The following is a 27,373-nucleotide window of genomic DNA, read 5'->3' on the forward strand; positions in this document are numbered from 1 at the left end:
GTTTTACCTGAGTACCCGAGTGTCGGCTGTCTGTGGAGTATATATATATATATATATATAGCCATGTCTCATATATGATAATATAAAAATTAACCCCACAACCCTGCTTCATTCTATTTTTCTTTTTTGCACCTGTGGTGTTTACATTACTTAAATAATACCTGTAATTTGTACATTACTGATAAAAGGCCAATGCTGTATCTACAGGATGGGAGGAGTATAATTACCTTTGTCATCAGAGCTATAATATGAAGGTAATACAGAATGAACTCTAGTTCACAAGGTACAAGGTCTTATTACAGCTAACAAGCAGCTTGTCCAGTACCAGGTAATCGGGAGACTAAGCCACTGGACTGAAGGTAAATCATTCTATTATACTTTTATACCCTTATCCTCTTCAATCCCAATATATTCTAACACCTAATAACCATACTACTGTTCAAATATATTGCTTGTCCCAAAATCTTAGAACAGCATTTGATTTATTTATGTGTACATTTCAGTCTGATTTTTGTTGCAGGGGCAATTGTCATTTCTTTTATTAATATTTCTAAACTGTAATTGGTCATATAAGAGGGAAAAGCAATTTACCATTTGTTGTATGCTTTATCCACGAAGTACAGCTTTCTGAGACATACCGTATACTTTAAAAAGTACTATATTCAGGTTTTCTACAGAAGTGCACTTAAAAGTGTAGTGTCAGTCACACAAATAAAATATTCTTAGCTTTCTATCTAAACATAAGCAGGAACAGACCTATGCCAGTCTATGTTCAGCTGTGTCTCAAGATGCATCCAGCATTTGTGCCAGATTTATTTCAGGAGTAACCAGTCTGTGTACATAGGTCCCGATTCAGACCTGATCGCTGCGGCCGATTATCGATTGACTGCGCATGCGTATGCACTGCAATGTGCGCACGCGTTGCCAAACAACAACAGGCATCGCCAAACAACGACAAGCTGGTGCGAAAATTTCAATCGCACAGCCGTTCACAAGATGATTGACATGAAGAGGTCCTTTGTGGGTGGTAACTGACCGTTTTACCGGAGTGTCAGGGAAAACGCAGGCGTTCCCAAACGTTTTCAGGGAGGGTATGTGACGTCAACTCCAGACCCGATCAGCCTGTTGTTATCGCACTGTAGGAGTAAGTCCTTGGTTGCGCACAGACTGCACACAGTGGAAAAATCATTTGATGGTGAGTGACGTGCGAACGGATTTGCAGCTGTCTGCTCACTGAGAGACATTTGTAGCATGGCATGCACATGCAATCGCACACTTGCATGGGCGAATATACACTCCCCTTGGGCGGCGACTATCTGAACGCAGGGCAGCAAAATTAGCTGCCAAGTGATCAGGTCTGAATTAGGCCCATAGGTCCTAACTGACTAAGGATTGCTGTTTACAGCAGCTTTTCAATTGCAATCCTTAGCAATGCAAATGCAGGAGGAGGTGCATTTGCAATGTGATCGCATATGGGATTAACATCACGACCATTGGTCACGATGTTCATCTGTGACGGCAGGCTGAGTAAGCTTCAGCTTACTCAGGCTTGGCGTTGCAGTGCAGATTGCGAGGTCAAGGAAACTACGTCTCGCTATGCAGTCCTTGGCCTCGCCACTTCCAGTAAATGGGGGTGCCACACCCCTGTTTCCGACAATGCCGGCCGTCTTCCCTCCCAGTGAATGCCTCTGCCTATCAATCAGCCAGAGGCATTCACATCCCTGCGATGCGATTGCAGGACCCGTTCTGCACATCACCGGAAAACGCAGTAATGATCGCATAAGCAGTCCTTATTGAATCACCCCCAAAGACCACACAATGGTGGAGATACAGTATATCATAGCTGTGTGCAGAGATGTGGCTTGACAATCATAGTAGAAAATCGCATTAACCTATACTATATAATTCCATATAAAATACAGTTATATACAAACACAAATACATAAAACCTGTTACTTAACCCTTTAAAGAATAAAAGGCAAAACAATTATGTACAGTATTTACATTACATAATTGAGACGGTCCAAATAGATGTATGATATGAACAAACTTCTAAAACACAGACTTACCTAAATGTGGGAGTCCTCCGCTGCTCCACAAACTGAACAGCAACTCCCTGATTACCACTGCACCCATCCTCCCCTACCAGAATTAGGTCCAGATTTATCAAGCCATGGAGAATGATAAATTGCACTGTGATAAAGTACAGCTAATCAGCTCCTAACTGCCATGTTACAGGCTGTGTTTGAAAAATGACAGTTAGGAACTGATTGGTTCTAGTGATGAGCGGGTTCGGTTCCTCGGAATCCGAACCCCCCGAACTTCACCCTTTTTACACGGGTCTGAGGCAGACTCGGATCCTCCCGCCTTGCTCGGTTAACCCGAGCGCGCCCGAACGTCATCATCCCGCTGTCGGATTCTCGCGAGATTCGGATTCAATATAAGGAGCCGCGCGTCGCCGCCATTTTTCACTCGTGCATTGGAAATGATCGTGAGAGGACGTGGCTGGCGTCCTCTCTCTTTGTTTCACGGGGCTGCAGTGCAAATATCTTTATTCTGGGGACCAGCAGTATTATAGGAGGAGTAAAGTGCAGAGTTTTGCTGACCAGTGACCACCAGTATTATACGTTGTCTGCCTGAAAAACGCTCCATATCTGTGCTCAGTGTGCTGCATATATCTGTGCTCACACTGCTTTATTGTGGGGACTGGGGACCAGCAGTATTATATAGAAGGAGTACAGTGCAGAGTTTTGCTGACCAGTGACCACCAGTATACGTTGTCTGCCTGAAAAACGCTGCAAATCTGTGCTCAGTGTGCTGCATATATCTGTGCTCACACTGCTTTATTGTGGGGACTGGGGACCAGCAGTATTATATAGGAGGAGTACAGTGCAGAGTTTTGCTGACCAGAGACCACCAGTATTATACGTTCTCTGCCTGAAAAACGCTCCATATCTGTGCTCAGTGTGCTGCATATATCTGTGCTCACACTGCTTTATTGTGGGGACTGGGGACCAGCAGTATTATATAGGAGGAGTACAGTGCAGAGTTTTGCTGACCAGTGACCACCAGTATTATACGTTCTCTGCCTGCAAAACGCTCCATATCTGTACTGCATTATAGTATATAGTAGGAGTACAGTGCATAATTTTGCTGACCACCAGTATATAATATATAGGAGTACGGTACAGAAGGCCACTGCTCTACCTACCTCTGTGTCGTCAAGTATACTATCCATCCATACCTGTGGTGCATTTCAGTTTTGCACAGTTTGCTGACCACCAGTATATAATATATAGCAGTACGGTACAGTAGGCCACTGCTCTACCTACCTCTTTGTCGTCAAGTATACTATCCATCCATACCTGTGGTGCATTTGCTTTTGCACAGTTTGCTGACCACTAGTATATAATATATAGCAGTACGGTACAGTAGGCCACTGCTCTACCTACCTCTGTGTCGTCAAGTATACTATCCATCCATACCTGTGGTGCATTTCAGTTTTGCACAGTTTGCTGACCACCAGTATATAATATATAGCAGTACGGTACAGTAGGCCACTGCTCTACCTACCTCTGTGTCGTCAAATATACTATCCATCCATACCTGTGGTGCATTTCAGTTGTGCGCAGTATATATAGTAGTAGGCCATTGCTATTGATACTGGCATATAATTCCACACATTAAAACATGGAGAACAAAAATGTAGAAGGTAAAATAGGGAAAGATCAAGATCCACTTCCACCTCGTGCTGAAGCTGCTGCCACTAGTCATGGCCGAGACGATGAAATGCCATTAATGTCGTCTGCCAAGGCCGATGCCCAATGTCATAGTAGAGAACATGTAAAATCCAAAACACAAAAGTTCAGTAAAATGACCCAAAAATCAAAATGAAAAGAGTCTGAGGAGAAGCGTAAACTTGCCAATATGCCATTTACGACACGGAGTGTCAAGGAACGGCTGAGGCCCTGGCCTATGTTCATGGCTAGTGGTTCAGCTTCACATGAGGATGGAAGCACTCATCCTCTCGCTAGAAAAATGAAAAGACTTAAGCTGGCAAAAGCACAGCAAAGAACTGTGCGTTCTCTTAAATCACAAATCCCCAAGGAGAGTCCAATTGTGTCGGGTGCGATGCCTGACCTTCCCAACACTGGACGGGAAGAGGTGGCGCCTTCCACCATTTGCATGCCCCCTGCAAGTGCTGGAAGGAGCACCCGCAGTCCAGTTCCTGATAGTCAAATTGAAAATGTCACTGCTGAAATACACCAGGATGAGGATATGGGTGTTGCTGGCGCTGAGGAGGAAATTGACAAGGAGGATTCTGATGGTGAGGTGGTTTGTTTAAGTCAGGCACCCAGGGAGACACCTGTTGTCCGTGGGACGAATATGGCCATTGACATGCCTGGTCAAATTACAAAAAAAAATCACCTCTTCGGTGTGGAATTATTTTAACACAAATGCGGACAACAGGTGTCAAGCCGTGTGTTGCCTTTGTCAAGCTGTTGTAAGTAGGGGTAAGGACGTTAACCACCTCGGAACATCCTCCCTTATACGTCACCTGCAGCACATTCATCATAAGTCAGTGACAAGTTAAAAAACTTTGGATGACAGCGGAAAAAGTCCACTGACCACTAAATCCCTTCCTCTTGTAACCAAGCTCCTGCAAACCACACCACCAACTCCCTCAGTGTCAATTTCCTCCTTACACAGGAAAGCCAATAGTCCTGCAGGCCATGTCACTGTCAAGTCTGACGAGTCCTCTCCTGCCAGGGATTCCTCCGATGCATCCTTGAGTGTAACGCCTCCTGCTGCTGGCATTGCTGTTGTTGCTGCTGGGAGTCGATCGTCATCCCAGAGGGGAAGTCGGAAGACCACTTGTACTACTTCCAGTTAGCAATTGACTGTCCAACAGTCCTTTGCAAGGAAGATGAAATATCACAGCAGTCATCCTGCTGCAAAGCGGATAACTCAGGCCTTGGCAGCCTGGGCGGTGAGAAACGTGTTTCCGTTATCCACCGTTAATTCACAGGCAACTACAGACTTGATTGAGGTACTGTGTCCCCGGTACCAAATACCATCTAGGTTCCATTTCTCTAGGCAGGCGATACCGAAAATGTACACAGACCTCAGAAAAAGAGTCACCAGTGTCCTAAAAAATGCAGTTGTACCCAATGTCCACTTAACCACGGACATGTGGACAAGTGGAGCAGGGCAGACTCAGGGCTATATGACTGTGACAGCCCACTGGGTAGATGTATTGCCTCCCGCAGCAAGAACAGCAGCGGCGGCACCAGTAGCAGCATCTCGCAAATGCCAACTCGTTCCTAGGCAGGCTACGCTTTGTATCACCGCTTTCCAGAAGAGGCACACAGCTGACAACCTCTTACGGAAACTGAGGAACATCATCGCAGAATGGCTTTACCCAAATGGACTCTCCTGGGGATTTGTGACATCGGACAACGCCAGCAATATTGTGCGTGCGTAACATCTTGGCAAATTCCAGCACGTCCCATGTTATGCACATACATTGAATTTGGTGGTGCAGAATTATTTAAAAAACGACAGGGGCGTGCAAGAGATGCTGTCGGTGGCCCAAAGAATTGCGGGCCACTTTCGGCATTCAGCCACCGCGTGCCGAAGACTGGAGCACCAGCAAACAGTCCTGAACCTGCCCTGCCATCATCTGAAGCAAGAGGTGGTAACGAGGTGGAATTCAACCCTCTATATGCTTCAGAGGATGGAGGAGCAGCAAAAGGCCATTCAAGCCTATACATCTGCCTACGATATAGGCAAAGGAGGGGGAATGCACCTGACTCAAGCGCAGTGGAGAATGATTTCAACGTTGTGCAAGGTTCTGCAACCCTTTGAACTTGCCACACGTGAAGTCAGTTCAGACACTGCCAGCCTGAGTCAGGTCATTCCCCTCATCAGGCTTTTGCAGAAGAAGCTGGAGACATTGAAGGAGGAGCTAAAACAGAGCGATTCCGCTAGGCATGTGGGACTTGTGGATGGAGCCCTTAATTCGCTTAACAAGGATTCACGGGTGGTCAATCTGTTGAAATCAGAGCACTACATTTTGGCCACCGTGCTCGATCCTAGATTTAAAACCTACGTTGGATCTCTCTTTCCGGCAGACACAAGTCTGCAGAGGTTCAAAGACCTGCTGGTGAGAAAATTGTCAAGTCAAGCGGAACGTGACCCGTCAACAGCTCCTCCTTCACATTCTCCCGCAACTGGGGGAGCGAGGAAAAGGATAAAAATTCCGAGCCCACCCACTGGCGGTGATGCAGGGCAGTCTGGAGCGGATGCTGACATCTGATCCGGACTGAAGGACCTGCCAACGATTACTGACATGTTGTCTACTGTCACTGCATATGATTCTCTCACCATTGAAAGAATGGTGGAGGATTATATGAGTGACCGCATCCAAGTAGGCACGTCAGACAGTCCGTACGTATACTGGCAGAAAAAAGAGGCAATTTGGAGGCCCTTGCAGAAACTGGCTTTATTTTACCTAAGTTGCCCACCCTCCAGTGTGTACTCCGAAAGAGTGTTTAGTGCAGCCGCTCACCTTGTCAGCAATCGGCGTACGAGGTTACTTCCAGAAAATGTGGAGAAGATGATGTTCATCAAAATGAATTATAATCAATTCCTCCGTGGAGACATTCACCAGCAATTGCCTCCAGAAAGTACACAGGGACCTGAGATGGTGGATTCCAGTGGGGACGAATTAATAATCTGTGAGGAGGGGGATGTACACAGTGAAAGGGGTGAGGAATCGGACGATGAGGAGGAGGTGGACATCTTGCCTCTGTAGAGCCAGTTTGTGCAAGGAGAGATTGATTGCTTCTTTTTTGGTGGGGTCCCAAACCAACCAGTCATTTCAGTCACAGTTGTGTGGCAGACCCTGTCGCTGAAATGATGGGTTTGTTAAAGTGTGCATGTCCTGTTTATACAACATAAGGGTGGGTGGGAGGGCCCAAGGACAATTCCATCTTGCACCTCTTTTTTCTTTCATTTTTCTTTGCATCATGTGCTGTTTGGGGACTATTTTTTTGAAGTGCCATCCTGCCTGACACTGCAGTGCCACTCCTAGATGGGCCAGGTGTTTGTGTCGGCCACTTGTGTCGCTTAGCTTAGCCATCCAGCGACCTTGGTGCACCTCTTTTTTTCTTTGCATCATGTGCTGTTTGGGGACTATTTTTTTGAAGTGCCATCCTGTCTGACACTGCAGTGCTACTCCTAGATGGGCCAGGTGTTTGTGTCGGCCACTTGGGTCGCTTAGCTTAGTCATCCAGCGACCTCTGTGCAAATTTTAGGACTAAAAATAATATTGTGAGGTGTTCAGAATAGACTGAAAATGAGTGGAAATTATGGTTATTGAGGTTAATAATACTATGGGATCAAAATGACCCCCAAAGTCTATGATTTAAGCTGTTTTTGAGGGGTTTTTGTAAAAAAACACCTGAATCCAAAACACACCCGAATCCGACTAAAAATTTTCAGGTAGGTTTTGCCAAAACGCGTCCGAATCCAAAACACGGCCGCGGAACCGAATCCAAAACCAAAACACAAAACCCGAAAAATGTCCGGTGTACATCACTAATTGGTTCGTACTTTGGGGGTAATTCCAAGTTGATCGCAGCAGGAAATTTTTAGCAGTTGGGCAGATATAACATGTGCAGAGAGAGTTAGATTTGGGTGGGGTGTGTTCAATCTGCAATTTAATTTGCAGTGTAAAAATAAAGCAGCCAGTATTTACCCTGCACAGAAACAAAATAACCCACCCAAATCTAACTCTCTCTGCAAATGTTATATCTGCCCCCCCTGCAGTGCATATGGTTTTGCCCAACTGCTAAAAAATTTCCTGCTGCGATCAACTTGGAATTACCCCCTTTATCACCGTGCAATTTTTCACTCTCTGAAGTTTGATAAATATGGGCTTTAAAGGGGGCATGGCCTGAAGGGGAGGACTGGTAGGATGGAGTAACTGAATGCTGTATGTGGCCCTGCCCCCAGTAGTATGTCACTCACAATGTTTTGGACAGCGCCGGAATGCTTCAGCGCTAAGGGCTTCTGGGAGCTGTAGTTTATTGAGTGCATCTACTTCTCTTTAATGCGGCACGTTGGGACACCGACGCTAACAATAGTGACAGTCTGCTGTGCGAGTCTCCGGGAGAGCCACTGCCAAAGGGAGGACAGCAGCTTAGCTGCTTCCAGGTCCCAAAGCCCCGTATCCCCTCATCAATCCACTCACCCCGGGAGAGACTCACCTGCACAGCATTCCCCAGTGTCCAGACCTGAACACCGCACAGCAGGTACCATGCAGCCATCACACCTCACAAGAAATTGCACATACAGTACAGTACACAGCTGGGATAGTACAGTACACAGCAGGGATACATACATACCTGCATTACATAGCAGAGCTACATACTGACATCACACCTACATTACACAACAGGGAGACATACTGACATTGCACCTACAGTACAGTACATAGCAGGGATTCATAGGTGTCCCCAGTGTCCAGACCTCAACACCGCACAGCAGGTACCATGCAGCCATCACACCTCACAAGAAGAGTCTGGCGCATTGCACAGGAATCCTGACCAGCAGAGCTGCTGCCATGTCCCATAACTGCCGACAACAGAGCTGGACCTGGAAGAGTGATAGCACACTCGCGTTGCACAGTTTCTGTGTGTGAGAGGCTCCTGTCACTCTGAGTACAAGTGTCCCCTTTGACCCCCCCTGTCGCTGGCCCTGTGGATAGGGGGCACACTGCTGTTTGCTGCGCTGACTCTGCTGTATAATATATTATTTTTTAATATATTAATTTTATTTAACAGCTGTGCTGTGTCCAGAGTCTCACAAGGGGCTGTGCTGTATAGCCAGTGTGTATAGGAGGCACGCTGCTGTATGATGTGCTGACTCTGTTATATTTTATTAATATATAATAACTGTGCTGTGTCCAGAGACTCAAAATAGAGATGAGCGCCTGAAATTTTTCGGGTTTTGTGTTTTGGTTTTGGGTTCGGTTCCGCGGCCGTGTTTTGGGTTCGAACGCGTTTTGGCAAAACCTCACCGAATTTTTTTTGTCGGATTCGGGTGTGTTTTGGATTCGGGTGTTTTTTTCAAAAAACACTAAAAAACAGCTTAAATCATAGAATTTGGGGGTCATTTTGATCCCAAAGTATTATTAACCTCAAAAACCATAATTTACACTCATTTTCAGTCTATTCTGAATACCTCACACCTCACAATATTATTTTTAGTCCTAAAATTTGCACCGAGGTCGCTGTGTGAGTAAGATAAGCGACCCTAGTGGCCGACACAAACACCGGGCCCATCTAGGAGTGGCACTGCAGTGTCACGCAGGATGTCCCTTCCAAAAAACCCTCCCCAAACAGCACATGACGCAAAGAAAAAAAGAGGCGCAATGAGGTAGCTGTGTGAGTAAGATTAGCGACCCTAGTGGCCGACACAAACACCGGGCCCATCTAGGAGTGGCACTGCAGTGTCACGCAGGATGGCCCTTCCAAAAAACCCTCCCCAAACAGCACATGACGCAAAGAAAAAAAGAGGCGCAATGAGGTAGCTGTGTGAGTAAGATTAGCGACCCTAGTGGCCGACACAAACACCGGGCCCATCTAGGAGTGGCACTGCAGTGTCACGCAGGATGTCCCTTCCAAAAAACCCTCCCCAAACAGCACATGACGCAAAGAAAAAAAGAGGCGCAATGAGGTAGCTGTGTGAGTAAGATTAGCGACCCTAGTGGCCGACACAAACACCGGGCCCATCTAGGAGTGGCACTGCAGTGTCACGCAGGATGTCCCTTCCAAAAAACCCTCCCCAAACAGCACATGACGCAAAGAAAAAAAGAGGCGCAATGAGGTAGCTGACTGTGTGAGTAAGATTAGCGACCCTAGTGGCCGACACAAACACCGGGCCCATTTAGGAGTGGCACTGCAGTGTCACACAGGATGTCCCTTCCAAAAAACCCTCCCCAATCAGCACATGATGCAAAGAAAAAGAAAAGAAAAAAGAGGTGCAAGATGGAATTGTCCTTGGGCCCTCCCACCCACCCTTATGTTGTATAAACAAAACAGGACATGCACACTTTAACCAACCCATCATTTCAGTGACAGGGTCTGCCACACGACTGTGACTGATATGACGGGTTGGTTTGGACCCCCCCCAAAAAAGAAGCAATTAATCTCTCCTTGCACAAACTGGCTCTACAGAGGCAAGATGTCCACCTCATCATCACCCTCCGATATATCACCGTGTACATCCCCCTCCTCACAGATTATCTTCACGTCCAGTGTTGGGAAGGTCAGGCATCGCAACCGACACAATTGGACTCTCCTTGTGGATTTGGGATTTCGAAGAATGCACAGTTCTTTGCTGTGCTGCTTTTGCCAGCTTGAGTCTTTTCATTTTTCTAGCGAGAGGCTGAGTGCTTCCATCCTCATGTGAAGCTGAACCACTAGCCATGAACATAGGCCAGGGCCTCAGCCGTTCCTTGCCACTCCGTGTCGTAAATGGCATATTGGCAAGTTTACGCTTCTCCTCCGACAATTTTATTTTAGGTTTTGGAGTCCTTTTTTTTCCTGATATTTGGTGTTTTGGATTTGACATGCTCTGTACTATGACATTGGGCATCGGCCTTGGCAGACGACGTTGCTGGCATTTCATCGTCTCGGCCATGACTAGTGGCAGCAGCTTCAGCACGAGGTGGAAGTGGATCTTGATCTTTCCCTAATTTTGGAACCTCAACATTTTTGTTCTCCATATTTTAATAGGCACAACTAAAAGGCACCTCAGGTAAACAATGGAGATGGATACTAGTATACAATTATGGACTGCCTGCCGAGTGCAGACACAGAGGTAGCCACAGCCGTGAACTACCGTACTGTACTGTGTCTGCTGCTAATATAGACTGGTTGATAAAGAGATGTCTATGTAACTATGTATGTATAAAGAAGAAAGAAAAAAAAACCACGGTTAGGTGGTATACAATTATGGACGGACTGCCTGCCGAGTGCAGACACAGAGGTAGCCACAGCCGTGAACTACCGTACTGTACTGTGTCTGCTGCTAATAATATAGACTGGTTGATAAAGAGATGTCGTAGTAGTATGTATGTATAAAGAAGAAAGAAAAAAAAACCACGGTTAGGTGGTATACAATTATGGACGGACTGCCTGCCGAGTGCAGACACAGAGGTAGCCACAGCCGTGAACTACCGTACTGTACTGTGTCTGCTGCTAATATAGACTGGTTGATAAAGAGATGTCTATGTAACTATGTATGTATAAAGAAGAAAGAAAAAAAAACCACGGTTAGGTGGTATACAATTATGGACGGACTGCCTGCCGAGTGCAGACACAGAGGTAGCCACAGCCGTGAACTACCGTACTGTACTGTGTCTGCTGCTAATATAGACTGGTTGATAAAGAGATGTCGTAGTAGTATGTATGTATAAAGAAGAAAAAAAAACCACGGTTAGGTGGTATACAATTATGGACGGACTGCCTGCCGAGTGCAGACACAGAGGTAGCCACAGCCGTGAACTACCGTACTGTGTCTGCTGCGACTGGATGATAAATGATATAAAAAATATATATATATCACTACTGCAGCCGGACAGGTATATATTATATATTATATAATGACGGACCTGCTGGACACTGTCTGTCAGCAGAATGAGTTTTATTTTTATAGAATAAAAAAAAAAACAACACACAAGTGAAGTCACACGACGAGTGTTTAACTTTTTCAGGCAATCACAATATAAGTATACTACTAACTATACTGGTGGTCAGTGTGGTCAGGTCACTGGTCAGTCACACTGGCAGTGGCACTCCTGCAGCAAAAGTGTGCACTGTTTAATTTTAATATAATATTATGTACTCCTGGCTCCTGCTATAACCTATAACTGGCACTGCAGTGCTCCCCAGTCTCCCCCACAATTATAAGCTGTGTGAGCTGAGCAGTCAGACAGATATATAATATATATAGATGATGCAGCACACTGGGCTGAGCCTGAGCAGTGCACACAGATATGGTATGTGACTGAGTCACTGTGTGTATCGCTTTTTTCAGGCAGAGAACGGATATATTAAATAAACTGCACTGTCTGGTGGTCACTCACTATATAATATTATGTACTCCTGGCTCCTGCTATAACCTATAACTGGCACTGCAGTGCTCCCCAGTCTCCCCCACAATTATAAGCTGTGTGAGCTGAGCAGTCAGACAGATATATAATATATATAGATGATGCAGCACACTGGGCTGAGCCTGAGCAGTGCACACAGATATGGTATGTGACTGAGTCACTGTGTGTATCGCTTTTTTCAGGCAGAGAACGGATATATTAAATAAACTGCACTGTCTGGTGGTCACTCACTAGTAAACTCTCTGCACTCTCTACACTTCTACAGTACTCCTCCTAGTCCTAAACTCCAGTAAATCTCTCTCTCTTATAATCTAAATGGAGAGGACGCCAGCCACGTCCTCTCCCTATCAATCTCAATGCACGTGTGAAAATGGCGGCGACGCGCGGCTCCTTATATAGAATCCGAGTCTCGCGAGAATCCGACAGCGTCATGATGACGTTCGGGCGCGCTCGGGTTAACCGAGCAAGGCGGGAGGATCCGAGTCTGCTCGGACCCGTGAAAAAAACCATGAAGTTCGGGCGGGTTCGGATTCAGAGAAACCGAACCCGCTCATCTCTAACTCAAAAGGGGCTGTACTGTATAGCCAGTGTGTATAGGGGGCACGCTGCTGTATGCTGTGCTGTATTCTGCTGTAAATTGTACCGTTTGATGTGCTTTACCCTAGTGTGCTTTGTTCATGTGCATCTATAAGCCCTGTGATCCACACAATTCAAACCGAGCTGCAAGTTTAAAACAGAAAAATAAAATATACATACTGTATCAATTATTTTGTACTGGTTGGTTGGTGCGCTTTACTAAAGTGCGCTTTGTTCACGTGCAGTTTGAACCTACAATAGCTGCAAGTTTAAAAATAGAAAAATAAAAAAATATATAAATCTATTGTTTGTACTGGTTGGTGCGCTTTACCCTAGTGCACTTTGTTCACGTGCATCTATAAGCCCTGTGATCTACACAGTTTGAACCTAGCTGCAAGTTGAAAAATAGAAAAATTGTAATAAAAAGATATATAGAGCCATCGCTTAGTAACCAGCCAGCTTGCTGCAGCCTTTGGCCAATATTGGTGAAAACATTATTGTGAGTTGTGAGGTCAAAATTAAATGGAAGTGAACAAAAAAGGCCCAAATTACTGTATGTGATATTAGCTATTTTGTCAATTTTTGAAAAAAATCTATATCCAAATCCATAGCCAGTCACAGCGGTTTGGCAAATGCAAATCCAAAGCCGGCAGATGAATCAGAGTCAAATCCAGAAAAGATGGTGCAGCGCACATCTCTAGTTACCACCAGGGCCGGATTATGTCTGTCACATGTACATGTCACATACTGTATACTGTATGTATATAATGATGTAGGTGTGATGTCAGTGTGTAGCCATGTAATGTAGCTGTGATGTCAGTATGTAGCCCTGCTGTGTTATGTAGGTGTGATGTTTGTGTGTATCCCTGCTGTGTAATGTAGGTGTGATGTCAGTACGCCCATACTGACATCACACCTACATTACACACGGGATGTACTAATTGACATCGCCGCCCATTACCATGATGCTAATTGCATATGCACTTACATATGCGATTAGTATTGTGAAGGACAGCTCTTCCGATAAGAGCTGTCCTTCGCCATTTCCAGTGGGCCATGAACTTCCGGGCTTATGCCCCAGGAGTCCTTCTGCGCATGCGCAGAGTGACAGGGCAGCAGTGGGGCATGCTTGGAAGGATCCAACACACCAGTGCTGTGGAGAGAAGCCCATAGGCTTCTATGGGGTAACGCCAGGGTGTTCCCCTCCACAGTGGTGCCCCAGCGGCCAGCATGTAGTACATTCGGAAAATGCAGTAAATGGGTGTTTTACCAAATTTTCCATTTAGCAAATCCCGCCCTATGAATCCCTGCTGTGTACTGTACTGTAGGTGCAATGTCAGTATGTCTCCCTGCTGTGTAATGTAGGTGTGATGTCAGTATGTAGCTCTGCTATGTAATGCAGGTGTGATGTCAGTATGTATTCCTGCTGTGTACTGTACTGTAGGTGCAATGTCAGTATGTTTTCCTGCTGTGTAATGTAGCTTTGATGTAAGTATGTAGCTCTGCCATGTAATGTAGGTGTGATGTCAGTATGTATCCCTGCTGTGTAATATAGCTGTGATGTCAGTATGTAGCTCTGCTGTGTAATGTAGGTGTGATGTCAGTATGTATCATTGCTGTGTAATGCAGGTGTGATGTCAGTATGAATCTATGCTGTGATGTGCACCGGACATTTTTCGGGTTTTGTGTTTTGGTTTTGGATTCGGTTCCGCGGCCGTGTTTTTGATTCGGACGAGTTTTGGCAAAACCTCGCTGAAATTTTTTTGTCGGATTCGGGTGTGTTTTGGATTCAGGTGTTTTTTTTACAAAAAACCCTCAAAAACAGCTTAAATCATAGAATTTGGGGGTCATTTTGATCCCATAGTATTATTAACCTCAATAACCATAATTTCCACTCATTTCCAGTCTATTCTGAACACCTCACACCTCACAATATTATTTTTAGTCCTAAAATTTGCACCGAGGTAGCTGTGTGACTAAGCTAAGCGACCCAAGTGGCCGACACAAACACCTGGCCCATCTAGCAGTGGCACTGCAGTGTCAGACAGGATGGCACTTCAAAAAATAGTTCCCAAACTGCACATGATGCAAAGAAAAAAAGAGGTGCACCAAGGTCGCTGTGTGACTAAGCTAAGCGACCCAAGTGGCCGACACAAACACCTGGCCCATCTAAGAGTGGCACTGCAGTGTCAGACAGGATGGCACTTCAAAAAATAGTCCCCAAACAGCACATGATGCAAAGAAAAAAAGAGGTGCAATGAGGTAGCTGTGTGGCGAAGCTAAGCGACCCAAGTGGCCGACACAAACACCTGGCCCATCTAGGAGTGGCACTGCAGTGTCAGACAAGATGGCACTTCAAAAAACAGTCCCCAAACAGCACATGATGCAAAGAAAAAAAGAGGTGCACCAAGGTCGATGTGTGACTAAGCTAAGCAACCCAAGTGGCCGACACAAACACCTGGCCCATCTAGGAATGGCACTGCAGTTTTCTAACGAGAGGATGAGTGCTTCCATCCTCATGTGAATCTGAACCACTAGCCATGAACATAGGCCAGGGCCTCAGCCGTTCCTTGCCACTCCGTGTCGTAAATGGCGTATTGGTAAGTTTACGCTTCTCATCAGACGCTTTTAATTTTGATTTTTGGGTCATTTTACTGAACTTTTGCTTTTTGGATTTTACATGCTCTCTACTATGACATTGGGCATCGGCCTTGGCAGACGACGTTGATGGCATTTCAATGTCTCGGCCATGACTAGTGGCAGCAGCTTCAGCACGAGGTGGAAGTGGATCTTGATCTTCCCTATTTTACCCTCCACATTTTTGTTCTCCATTTTTTAATGTGTGGAATTATATGCCAGTAATATATCAATAGCAATGGCCTACTGTACCGTACTGCAAAATTCTGCACTGCCCTCCTACTACTGCGCACAACAACTAAAATGCACCACAGGTATGGATGGATAGTATACTTGATGACACAGAGGTAGGTAGAGCAGTGGACTACTGTACTGTACTGCTATATATTATATACTGGTGGTCAGCAAAATTATGCACTGTCCTCCTACTACTGCGCACAACAACTTAAATGCACCACAGGTATGGATGGATAGTATACTTGACGACACAGAGGTAGGTAGAGCAGTGGACTACTGTACCGTACTGCTATATATTATATACTGGTGGTCAGCAAAATTATGCACTGTCCTCCTACTACTGCGCACAACAACTTAAATGCACCACAGGTATGGATGGATAGTATACTTGACGACACAGAGGTAGGTAGAGCAGTGGACTACTGTACCGTACTGCTATATATTATATACTGGTGGTCAGCAAAATTCTGCACTGTCCTCCTACTACTGAGCAGAACAACTAAAATGTACCACAGGTATGGATGGATAGTATACTTGATGACACAGAGGTAGGTAGAGCAGTGGACTACTGTACCGTACTGCTATATATTATATACTGGTGGTCAGCAAAATTATGCACTGTCCTCCTACTACTGCGCACAACAACTAAAATTCACCACAGGTATGGATGGATAGTATACTTGATGACACAGAGGTAGGTAGAGCAGTGGACTACTGTACCGTACTGCTATATATTATAAACTGGTGGTCAGCAAAATTATGCACTGTCCTCCTACTACTGCGCACAACAACTGAAATGCACCACAGGTATGGATGGATAGTATACTTGACGACACAGAGGTAGGTATAGCAGTGGACTACTGTACCGTACTGCTATATATTATATACTGGTGGTCAGCAAAATTATGCACTGTCCTCCTACTACTGCGCACAACAACTTAAATGCACCACAGGTATGGATGGATAGTATACTTGACGACACAGAGGTAGGTAGAGCAGTGGACTACTGTACCGTACTGCTATATATTATATACTTGTGGTCAGCAAAATTATGCAGTGTCCTCCTACTACTGCGCACAACAACTTAAATGCACCACAGGTATGGATGGATAGTATAATTGACGACACAGAGGTAGGTAGAGCAGTGGACTATTGTACCGTACTGCTATATATTATATACTGGTGGTCAGCAAAATTATGCACTGTCCTCGTACTACTGCGCACAACAACTAAAATGCACCACAGGTATGGATGGATAGTATACTTGACGACACAGAGGTAGGTAGAGCAGTGGACTACTGTACCGTACTGATATAATACTGGTGGTCACTGGTCAGCAAAATTCTGCACTGTCCTCCTACTATATACTACAATGCAGCACAGATATGGAGCATTTTTCAGGCAGAGAACGTAGATATTTTCAGCACACTGAGCACAGATATTTGCAAGCACACTGAGCACAGATATTTGCAGCACACTGAACACAGATATTTGCAGCACACTGAACACAACTGAGAGAACGCTGCACACGTCCTCTCCCTATCATCTCCAATGCACGAGTGAAAATGGCGGCGATGCGCGGCTCCTTATATAGAATACGAATTTCGCGAGAATCCGACAGCGGGATGATGACGTTCGGGCGCGCTCGAGTTAACCGAGCAAGGCGGGAAGATTCGAATCTGCCTCAGAACCGGTGTAAAATGGGTGAAGTTCGGGGGGGTTCGGATTCCGAGGAACCGAACCCGCTCATCTCTAGTAATGATGGCTACTAGTCTTTTTTCAATCTCACGGACTATGTTACTATCAGCGAATCATGTAATACAGCTAGGGGTAAAATGTTCTTAAATATGTTAAAGGACAATTTCTTGTTGCAAATAGTCGAGGAACCAACCAGATTAGGGACTATACTGGACCTGGTACTAACTAACAACGTGGAGATAATAGCAAATACAGCAGTAGGAGAGACCTTGGGTAACAGTGATCATAATATAATCACATTTGATATTAGCATTCAAAAGCAGCACTATAAGGGTACAACTAAGACTCTTAACTTTAAAAAAGCTAATTTTCACATGCTGAAAAATGCACTAAAGGACATAGTTTGGGGAACTTTGTTTCAGGGGAAAAACACAGCCTAAATGTGGGATTTTTTTAAAACGATGCTTGACAAATATACCCATAAGTGCATCCCCTTAGGCAGTAAATATAAGAGTACTAAATTCAAACCAATGTGGTTAAACAAAAAAGTTAAGGAAGAAATGGATAAAAAGAGGAGAGCATTCAAAGCTTACAAATCAGATGGGAAGGTGGAGTCATTTCAGTACTACAAGGAATATAACAAAAAATGCAAAAAGGAACTCAGAGCCGCTAAAATAGAAAACGAAAAAGCAAATTGCTAAGGAGAGTAAAACTAACCCTAAAAAATTCTTTAAGCACATAAATGGTAAGGGCCTAAAAAAGAGAATATAGGATGATTAAAAAGCGAACTGGGATTCCTGATAAATAATGACAATGAAAAAGCTGAAATATTGAACACATTTTTCTCATCTGTGTTTGCTAGAGAGGACCAGATTGTGGAATTAGTGAGTAACAATAACAATAGTATTGATAAAGGCCCATTGCTTAATACTAATCTGTCTGAGGAAAAAGTTCATGAACGATTAAAAAAAATTAACACCAATAAATCTCCTGGTCCAGATGGCCTACATCCTAGGGTTCTGATAGAGCAAAATGCTGAAATAGCGAGGCCGCTGTATCTGATTTTCACTGAGTCTCTTAGATCAGGCATGGTGCCAAAGGACTGGCGTATAGCGGATGTAGTCCCAGTATTTAAAAAGGGTATTAAACTTCATCCTGGTAACTAATAACTATAGACCGGTTAGTCTGACATCAATAGTGTAGAAACTATTGGAAAGTATACTAAGGGACAGCATACAGGACTACTTGGAGAACTCCCATGCTAGTAATAAGAACCAGCATGGTTTTGTGAGAAATAGGTTATGCCAAACTAATTTGATTAGCTTCTATGTGATAGTAAGCGACAATCTCGACCAGGGTAACGTAATAGATGTGGTTTATCTAGATTTTGCAAAAGCTTTCGACACAGTACCTCACAGGAGGCTGATTTTCAAATTAAGGGAGCTCGGTATAGGAAACACTGTTTGTACATGGGTGAGTAATTGGCTTGATAACAGGGAACAGCAAGTGATATTTAATGGGATGTTTTCCACCTGGGCTAAAGTAATTAGTGGAATACCGCAGGGTTCTGTGCTGGGGCCACAATTATTTAATATATTTATTAATGATTTAGGAGAAGGACTAGAAAGCACAGTGTAAATTTTTGCAGACGATACTGAAATATGTAGGGTAATAAAGTCAGATGTGGATGTGGAGTCTCTTCAGAGCGATTTATCTAAACTGGAAGTTTGGCCAATGAAATGGTGTATGAGGTTTAATGTGGAAAAATGTAAAGTTATGCACTTTGGGACAAAGAATAAACATGCAACCTATCAATTAAATGGGGAAAAATAGAGGAAACTGCATTAGAAAAGGATTTGGGGGTGTTCATTGATAGTAGACTTAGTGGCTACACACAATGTCAAAGTGCAGCAACAAAGGCAAATAAGGTGATAGCATGCATTAGAAGGGTAATTGAGACAAGGGATGAGAGCGTAATCCTGCCACTGTATAAATCATTGGTACGACTGCATCTTGAGTGTTGTGTACAGTTCTGGGCACCACACTATAAAAGAGACATATTAGAACTTGAGAAGTTTCAGAGGTGAGCTACCAAATTGATTCAGGGGTTGGAGACACTGGACTATGAGGAGAGGCTTTCTAGATTAGATATGTTTACACTAGAAATGAGACGATTAAGTGGAGATATGATTAATATTTACAAATATATAAAGGGGCAATATGCAGAGCTATCAGGTGTGTTGTCTACTAAGAGGCCTCTACACAAAACACGCGGACACCCGCTAAGGCTTGAGGAGAGGAAATTTTGTACCCAGCGCAGTAAGCGATTCTTCACTGTAAGAGCAATACAAATATGGAATACACTGCCAGAGAAGGTTGTTATTACGGACTCAGTCAATGCGTTTAAAAATGGGTTAGACAAATTTCTAATGGAAAAAGATGTACGAGGATATAGCCTTTTAACCTAAATAAAATAAGGAATGCAATATAATTCAGGTTGAACTCGATGGACTACTAGTCTTTTTTCAGCCTCACCGACTATGTTACTATGTGGTCTATTCATGAAGCAGTGAAATGTGTGGAGAAGTGAGCCAATGGAGAAGTTGCCCATGGCAACCAATCAGCTGCTATGTATAGTTTTATAGACTGCATTTTATAAATGTTACCTCAACACTGATTGGTTGCCATGGGCAACTTCGCCACTAGCTCACTTCTCCACACTTTTCACTGCTCATGAATAGACCCCTTAGTTACTATGTTAATGTAGGTATGAGGTCAGTATGTATCCCTGATGTGTAATGTAGGTGTGATGTCAGTATGTAGCTCTGCCATGTAATGTGCGTGTGATGTCAGTAGTATCTCTGCTGTGTAATGTAGGTGTGGTGTTGGTCTGTATCCCTGCATGATGTGTTATGTAGGTGTGATATCAGTATGTATCAGTGATGTGTAATGTAGTTGTGACGTCAGTGTGTAGCCCTGCTGTGTAATAGAGGTGTGATGTAGCCCTGCTGTGTAATGTAATTGTGATGTAGGTGAGTAGCCCTGCTGTGTATTGTAGGTGTGTTGTTGGTGTTTAGCCCTGCTGTGTAATGTAACTGTGATATTGGTGTGTATCCCTGCCTGATGTGTAATGTAGGTGTGATGTCAGTGTGTAGCCCTGCTGTGAAATATAGGTGTGATGTAGGTATGTAGCCTTACTTTGTAATGTAGCTGTGATGTCGGTGTGTATCCCTGCCTAATGTGTAATGTAGGTGTGATGTCGGTGTGTAGCCCTGTTGTGAAATATAGGTGTGATGTAGGTGTGTAGCCAGGCCCAGCGCTACCCGCTCGGCAAAGGGATGCAGTGCAGGTAGGTGCCAGACAGGAGAGGTGCTCTACCTGCTCTGTATCCACGCTGCTGTGCCTGGGCCCCCTGCTGCTGCCAGCTGTTGTGCCTGTCACTGCATGACAGGCAGCGCGCTGACAGCTGAAAGCCTCCTCTCCTCTCCCCTCCTGTGACAGTGACTGATCGGATGGAAGGGGTTGAGCTACACGGGTGGAAGGGGCAGAGCTAAACAGATGGAGGGGGCGGGGCTACATGGGACCATCAGACTGCAGTGCCACAGAGGAGGACAAGTTGCTCCAGATCCTGCCAGCCAGGGAGAGTAAGTGAAAAAGTGTGTGTGTGTGTGTGTGTGTGTGTGTGTGTGTGTGTGTGTGTGTGTGTGTGTGTGTGTGTGCGGGGGAGGGGGGAATGTGAATAAAATGCACTTCTGTTGGCATTACATGTAAGCTGCGCTACTACTGGGGCATTACGTGTAAGCTGCACTACTACTGGGGCGTTATGTGTAAGCTGCGCTACTACTGGGGCGTTACGTGAAAGCTGCGCTACTACTGGGGCATTATGTGTAAGTTGCGCTACTACTGGGGCTTTATGTAAAACTGCGCTACTACTGGGGCATTACATGTAAGCTGCACTACTACTGGGGTCATTATGTGTAAGCAGCACTACTGGGGTCATTATTAGAGATGAGCGCCTGAAATTTTTTGGGTTTTGTGTTTTGGTTTTGGGTTCGGTTCCGCGGCCGTGTTTTGGGTTCGAACGCGTTTTGGCAAAACCTCACCGAATTTTTTTTGTCGGATTCGGGTGTGTTTTGGATTCGGGTGTTTTTTTCCAAAAACACTAAAAAACAGCTTAAATCATAGAATTTGGGGGTCATTTTGATCCCAAAGTATTATTAACCTCAAAAACCATAATTTACACTCATTTTCAGTCTATTCTGAATACCTCACACCTCACAATATTATTTTTAGTCCTAAAATTTGCACCGAGGTCGCTGTGTGAGTAAGATAAGCGACCCTAGTGGCCGACACAAACACCGGGCCCATCTAGGAGTGGCACTGCAGTGTCACGCAGGATGTCCCTTCCAAAAAACCCTCCCCAAACAGCACATGACGCAAAGAAAAAAAGAGGCGCAATGAGGTAGCTGTGTGAGTAAGATTAGCGACCCTAGTGGCCGACACAAACACCGGGCCCATCTAGGAGTGGCACTGCAGTGTCACGCAGGATGGCCCTTCCAAAAAACCCTCCCCAAACAGCACATGACGCAAAGAAAAAAAGAGGCGCAATGAGGTAGCTGTGTGAGTAAGATTAGCGACCCTAGTGGCCGACACAAACACCGGGCCCATCTAGGAGTGGCACTGCAGTGTCACGCAGGATGGCCCTTCCAAAAAACCCTCCCCAAACAGCACATGACGCAAAGAAAAAAAGAGGCGCAATGAGGTAGCTGACTGTGTGAGTAAGATTAGCGACCCTAGTGGCCGACACAAACACCGGGCCCATCTAGGAGTGGCACTGCAGTGTCACGCAGGATGTCCCTTCCAAAAAACCCTCCCCAAACAGCACATGACGCAAAGAAAAAAAGAGGCGCAATGAGGTAGCTGTGTGAGTAAGATTAGCGACCCTAGTGGCCGACACAAACACCGGGCCCATCTAGGAGTGGCACTGCAGTGTCACGCAGGATGGCCCTTCCAAAAACCCTCCCCAAACAGCACATGACGCAAAGAAAAAAAGAGGCGCAATGAGGTAGCTGTGTGAGTAAGATTAGCGACCCTAGTGGCCGACACAAACACCGGGCACATCTAGGAGTGGCACTGCAGTGTCACGCAGGATGTCCCTTCCAAAAAACCCTCCCCAAACAGCACATGACGCAAAGAAAAAAAGAGGCGCAATGAGGTAGCTGACTGTGTGAGTAAGATTAGCGACCCTAGTGGCCGACACAAACACCGGGCCCATCTAGGAGTGGCACTGCAGTGTCACGCAGGATGTCCCTTCCAAAAAACCCTCCCCAAACAGCACATGACGCAAAGAAAAAAAGAGGCGCAATGAGGTAGCTGACTGTGTGAGTAAGATTAGCGACCCTAGTGGCCGACACAAACACCGGGCCCATCTAGGAGTGGCACTGCAGTGTCACGCAGGATGTCCCTTCCAAAAAACCCTCCCCAAACAGCACATGACGCAAAGAAAAAAAGAGGCGCAATGAGGTAGCTGACTGTGTGAGTAAGATTAGCGACCCTAGTGGCCGACACAAACACCGGGCCCATCTAGGAGTGGCACTGCAGTGTCACGCAGGATGTCCCTTCCAAAAAACCCTCCCCAATCAGCACATGATGCAAAGAAAAAGAAAAGAAAAAAGAGGTGCAAGATGGAATTGTCCTTGGGCCCTCCCACCCACCCTTATGTTGTATAAACAAAACAGGACATGCACACTTTAACCAACCCATCATTTCAGTGACAGGGTCTGCCACACGACTGTGACTGATATGACGGGTTGGTTTGGACCCCCCCAAAAAAGAAGCAATTAATCTCTCCTTGCACAAACTGGCTCTACAGAGGCAAGATGTCCACCTCATCTTCACCCTCCGATATATCACCGTGTACATCCCCCTCCTCACAGATTATCAATTCGTCCCCACTGGAATCCACCATCTCAGCTCCCTGTGTACTTTGTGGAGGCAATTGCTGCTGGTCAATGTCTCCGCGGAGGAATTGATTATAATTCATTTTAATGAACATCATCTTCTCCACATTTTCTGGATGTAACCTCGTACGCCGATTGCTGACAAGGTGAGCGGCGGCACTAAACACTCTTTCGGAGTACACACTTGTGGGAGGGCAACTTAGGTAGAATAAAGCCAGTTTGTGCAAGGGCCTCCAAATTGCCTCTTTTTCCTGCCAGTATAAGTACGGACTGTGTGACGTGCCTACTTGGATGCGGTCACTCATATAATCCTCCACCATTCTATCAATGTTGAGAGAATCATATGCAGTGACAGTAGACGACATGTCCGTAATCGTTGTCAGGTCCTTCAGTCCGGACCAGATGTCAGCATCAGCAGTCGCTCCAGACTGCCCTGCATCACCGCCAGCGGGTGGGCTCGGAATTCTGAGCCTTTTCCTCGCACCCCCAGTTGCGGGAGAATGTGAAGGAGGAGATGTTGACAGGTCGCGTTCCGCTTGACTTGACAATTTTGTCACCAGCAGGTCTTTCAACCCCAGCAGACCTGTGTCTGCCGGAAAGAGAGATCCAAGGTAGGCTTTAAATCTAGGATCGAGCACGGTGGCCAAAATGTAGTGCTCTGATTTCAACAGATTGACCACCCGTGAATCCTTGTTAAGCGAATTAAGGGCTGCATCCACAAGTCCCACATGCCTAGCGGAATCGCTCCCTTTTAGCTCCTTCTTCAATGCCTCCAGCTTCTTCTGCAAAAGCCTGATGAGGGGAATGACCTGACTCAGGCTGGCAGTGTCTGAACTGACTTCACGTGTGGCAAGTTCAAAGGGCATCAGAACCTTGCACAACGTTGAAATCATTCTCCACTGCACTTGAGACAGGTGCATTCCACCTCCTATATCGTGCTCAATTGTATAGGCTTGAATGGCCTTTTGCTGCTCCTCCAACCTCTGAAGCATATAGAGGGTTGAATTCCACCTCGTTACCACTTCTTGCTTCAGATGATGGCAGGGCAGGTTCAGTAGTTTTTGGTGGTGCTCCAGTCTTCTGTACGTGGTGCCTGTACGCCGAAAGTGTCCCGCAATTTTTCTGGCCACCGACAGCATCTCTTGCACGCCCCTGTCGTTTTTTAAAAAATTCTGCACCACCAAATTCAAGGTATGTGCAAAACATGGGACGTGCTGGAATTTGCCCATATTTAATGCACACACAATATTGCTGGCGTTGTCCGATGCCACAAATCCACAGGAGAGTCCAATTGGGGTAAGCCATTCCGCGATGATCTTCCTCAGTTGCCGTAAGAGGTTTTCAGCTGTGTGCGTATTCTGGAAAGCGGTGATACAAAGCGTAGCCTGCCTAGGAAAGAGTTGGCGTTTGCGAGATGCTGCTACTGGTGCCGCCGCTGCTGTTCTTGCGGCGGGAGTCCATACATCTACCCAGTGGGCTGTCACAGTCATATAGTCCTGACCCTGCCCTGCTCCACTTGTCCACATGTCCGTGGTTAAGTGGACATTGGGTACAACTGCATTTTTTAGGACACTGGTGAGTCTTTTTCTGACGTCCGTGTACATTCTCGGTATCGCCTGCCTAGAGAAGTGGAACCTAGATGGTATTTGGTAACGGGGGCACACTGCCTCAATAAATTGTCTAGTTCCCTGTGAACTAACGGCGGATACCGGACGCACGTCTAACACCAACATAGTTGTCAAGGACTCAGTTATCCGCTTTGCAGTAGGATGACTGCTGTGATATTTCATCTTCCTCGCAAAGGACTGTTGAACAGTCAATTGCTTACTGGAAGTAGTACAAGTGGGCTTACGACTTCCCCTCTGGGATGACCATCGACTCCCAGCGGCAACAACAGCAGCGCCAGCAGCAGTAGGCGTTACACGCAAGGATGCATCGGAGGAATCCCAGGCAGGAGAGGACTCGTCAGAATTGCCAGTGACATGGCCTGCAGGACTATTGGCATTCCTGGGGAAGGAGGAAATTGACACTGAGGGAGTTGGTGGGGTGGTTTGCGTGAGCTTGGTTACAAGAGGAAGGGATTTACTGGTCAGTGGACTGCTTCCGCTGTCACCCAAAGTTTTTGAACTTGTCACTGACTTATTATGAATGCGCTGCAGGTGACGTATAAGGGAGGATGTTCCGAGGTGGTTAACGTCCTTACCCCTACTTATTACAGCTTGACAAAGGGAACACACGGCTTGACACCTGTTGTCCGCATTTCTGGTGAAATACCTCCACACCGAAGAGCTGATTTTTTTGGTATTTTCACCTGGCATGTCAACGGCCATATTCCTCCCACGGACAACAGGTGTCTCCCCGGGTGCCTGACTTAAACAAACCACCTCACCATCAGAATCCTCCTGGTCAATTTCCTCCCCAGCGCCAGCAACACCCATATCCTCCTCATCCTGGTGTACTTCAACACTGACATCTTCAATCTGACTATCAGGAACTGGACTGCGGGTGCTCCTTCCAGCACTTGCAGGGGGCGTGCAAATGGTGGAAGGCGCATGCTCTTCACGTCCAGTGTTGGGAAGGTCAGGCATCGCAACCGACACAATTGGACTCTCCTTGTGGATTTGGGATTTCAAAGAACGCACAGTTCTTTGCGGTGCTTTTGCCAGCTTGAGTCTTTTCAGTTTTCTAGCGAGAGGCTGAGTGCTTCCATCCTCATGTGAAGCTGAACCACTAGCCATGAACATAGGCCAGGGCCTCAGCCGTTCCTTGCCACTCCGTGTGGTAAATGGCATATTGGCAAGTTTACGCTTCTCCTCCGACAATTTTATTTTAGGTTTTGGAGTCCTTTTTTTACTGATATTTGGTGTTTTGGTTTTGACATGCTCTGTACTATGCCATTGGGCATCGGCCTTGGCAGACGACGTTGCTGGCATTTCATCGTCTCGGCCATGACTAGTGGCAGCAGCTTCAGCACGAGGTGGAAGTGGATCTTGATCTTTCCCTAATTTTGGAACCTCAACATTTTTGTTCTCCATATTTTAATAGGCACAACTAAAAGGCACCTCAGGTAAACAATGGAGATGGATGGATTGGATACTAGTATACAATTATGGACGGGCTGCCGAGTGCCGACACAGAGGTAGCCACAGCCGTGAACTACCGCACTGTACTGTGTCTGCTGCTAATATATAGACTGGTTGATAAAGAGATAGTATACTCGTAACTAGTATGTATGTATAAAGAAAGAAAAAAAAACCACGGTTAGGTGGTATATACAATTATGGACGGGCTGCCGAGTGCCGACACAGAGGTAGCCACAGCCGTGAACTACTGTACTGTGTCTGCTGCTAATATATAGACTGGTTGATAAAGAGATAGTATACTCGTAACTAGTATGTATGTATAAAGAAAGAAAAAAAAACCACGGTTAGGTGGTATATACAATTATGGACGGGCTGCCGAGTGCCGACACAGAGGTAGCCACAGCCGTGAACTACTGTACTGTGTCTGCTGCTAATATATAGACTGGTTGATAAAGAGATAGTATACTCGTAACTAGTATGTATGTATAAAGAAAGAAAAAAAAACCACGGTTAGGTGGTATATACAATTATGGACGGGCTGCCGAGTGCCGACACAGAGGTAGCCACAGCCGTGAACTACCGCACTGTACTGTGTCTGCTGCTAATATATAGACTGGTTGATAAAGAGATAGTATACTCGTAACTAGTATGTATGTATAAAGAAAGAAAAAAAAAACACGGTTAGGTGGTATATACAATTATGGACGTGCTGCCGAGTGCCGACACAGAGGTAGCCACAGCCGTGAACTACCGCACTGTACTGTGTCTGCTGCTAATATATAGACTGGTTGATAAAGAGATAGTATACTCGTAACTAGTATGTATGTATAAAGAAAGAAAAAAAAACCACGGTTAGGTCACTGGTATATACAATTATGGACGGGCTGCCGAGTGCCGACACAGAGGTAGCCACAGCCGTGAACTACCGCACTGTACTGTGTCTGCTGCTAATATAGACTGGTTGATAAAGAGATAGTATACTACTAATATTATATACT

General features: G+C 45.6%; 1 protein-coding gene across 1 annotated transcript in view; it reads left to right on the top strand.

The window, feature by feature from the left end:
• Positions 1-257: 257 nt before the first annotated feature.
• Positions 258-27,373, top strand: part of LOC134966189 (sulfotransferase 2B1-like) — a 129,358-nt gene continuing 102,242 nt past the window's right edge. Inside the window, exon 1 of the mRNA XM_063942748.1 lies at positions 258-359. The gene's annotated coding sequence lies outside the window, so the exon portion shown is untranslated. The remainder of the gene's footprint in view (positions 360-27,373) is intronic.

Source organism: Pseudophryne corroboree, chromosome 10 (genome assembly GCF_028390025.1).
Source record: "Pseudophryne corroboree isolate aPseCor3 chromosome 10, aPseCor3.hap2, whole genome shotgun sequence".
NCBI classification, from domain to species: domain Eukaryota; kingdom Metazoa; phylum Chordata; class Amphibia; order Anura; family Myobatrachidae; genus Pseudophryne; species Pseudophryne corroboree.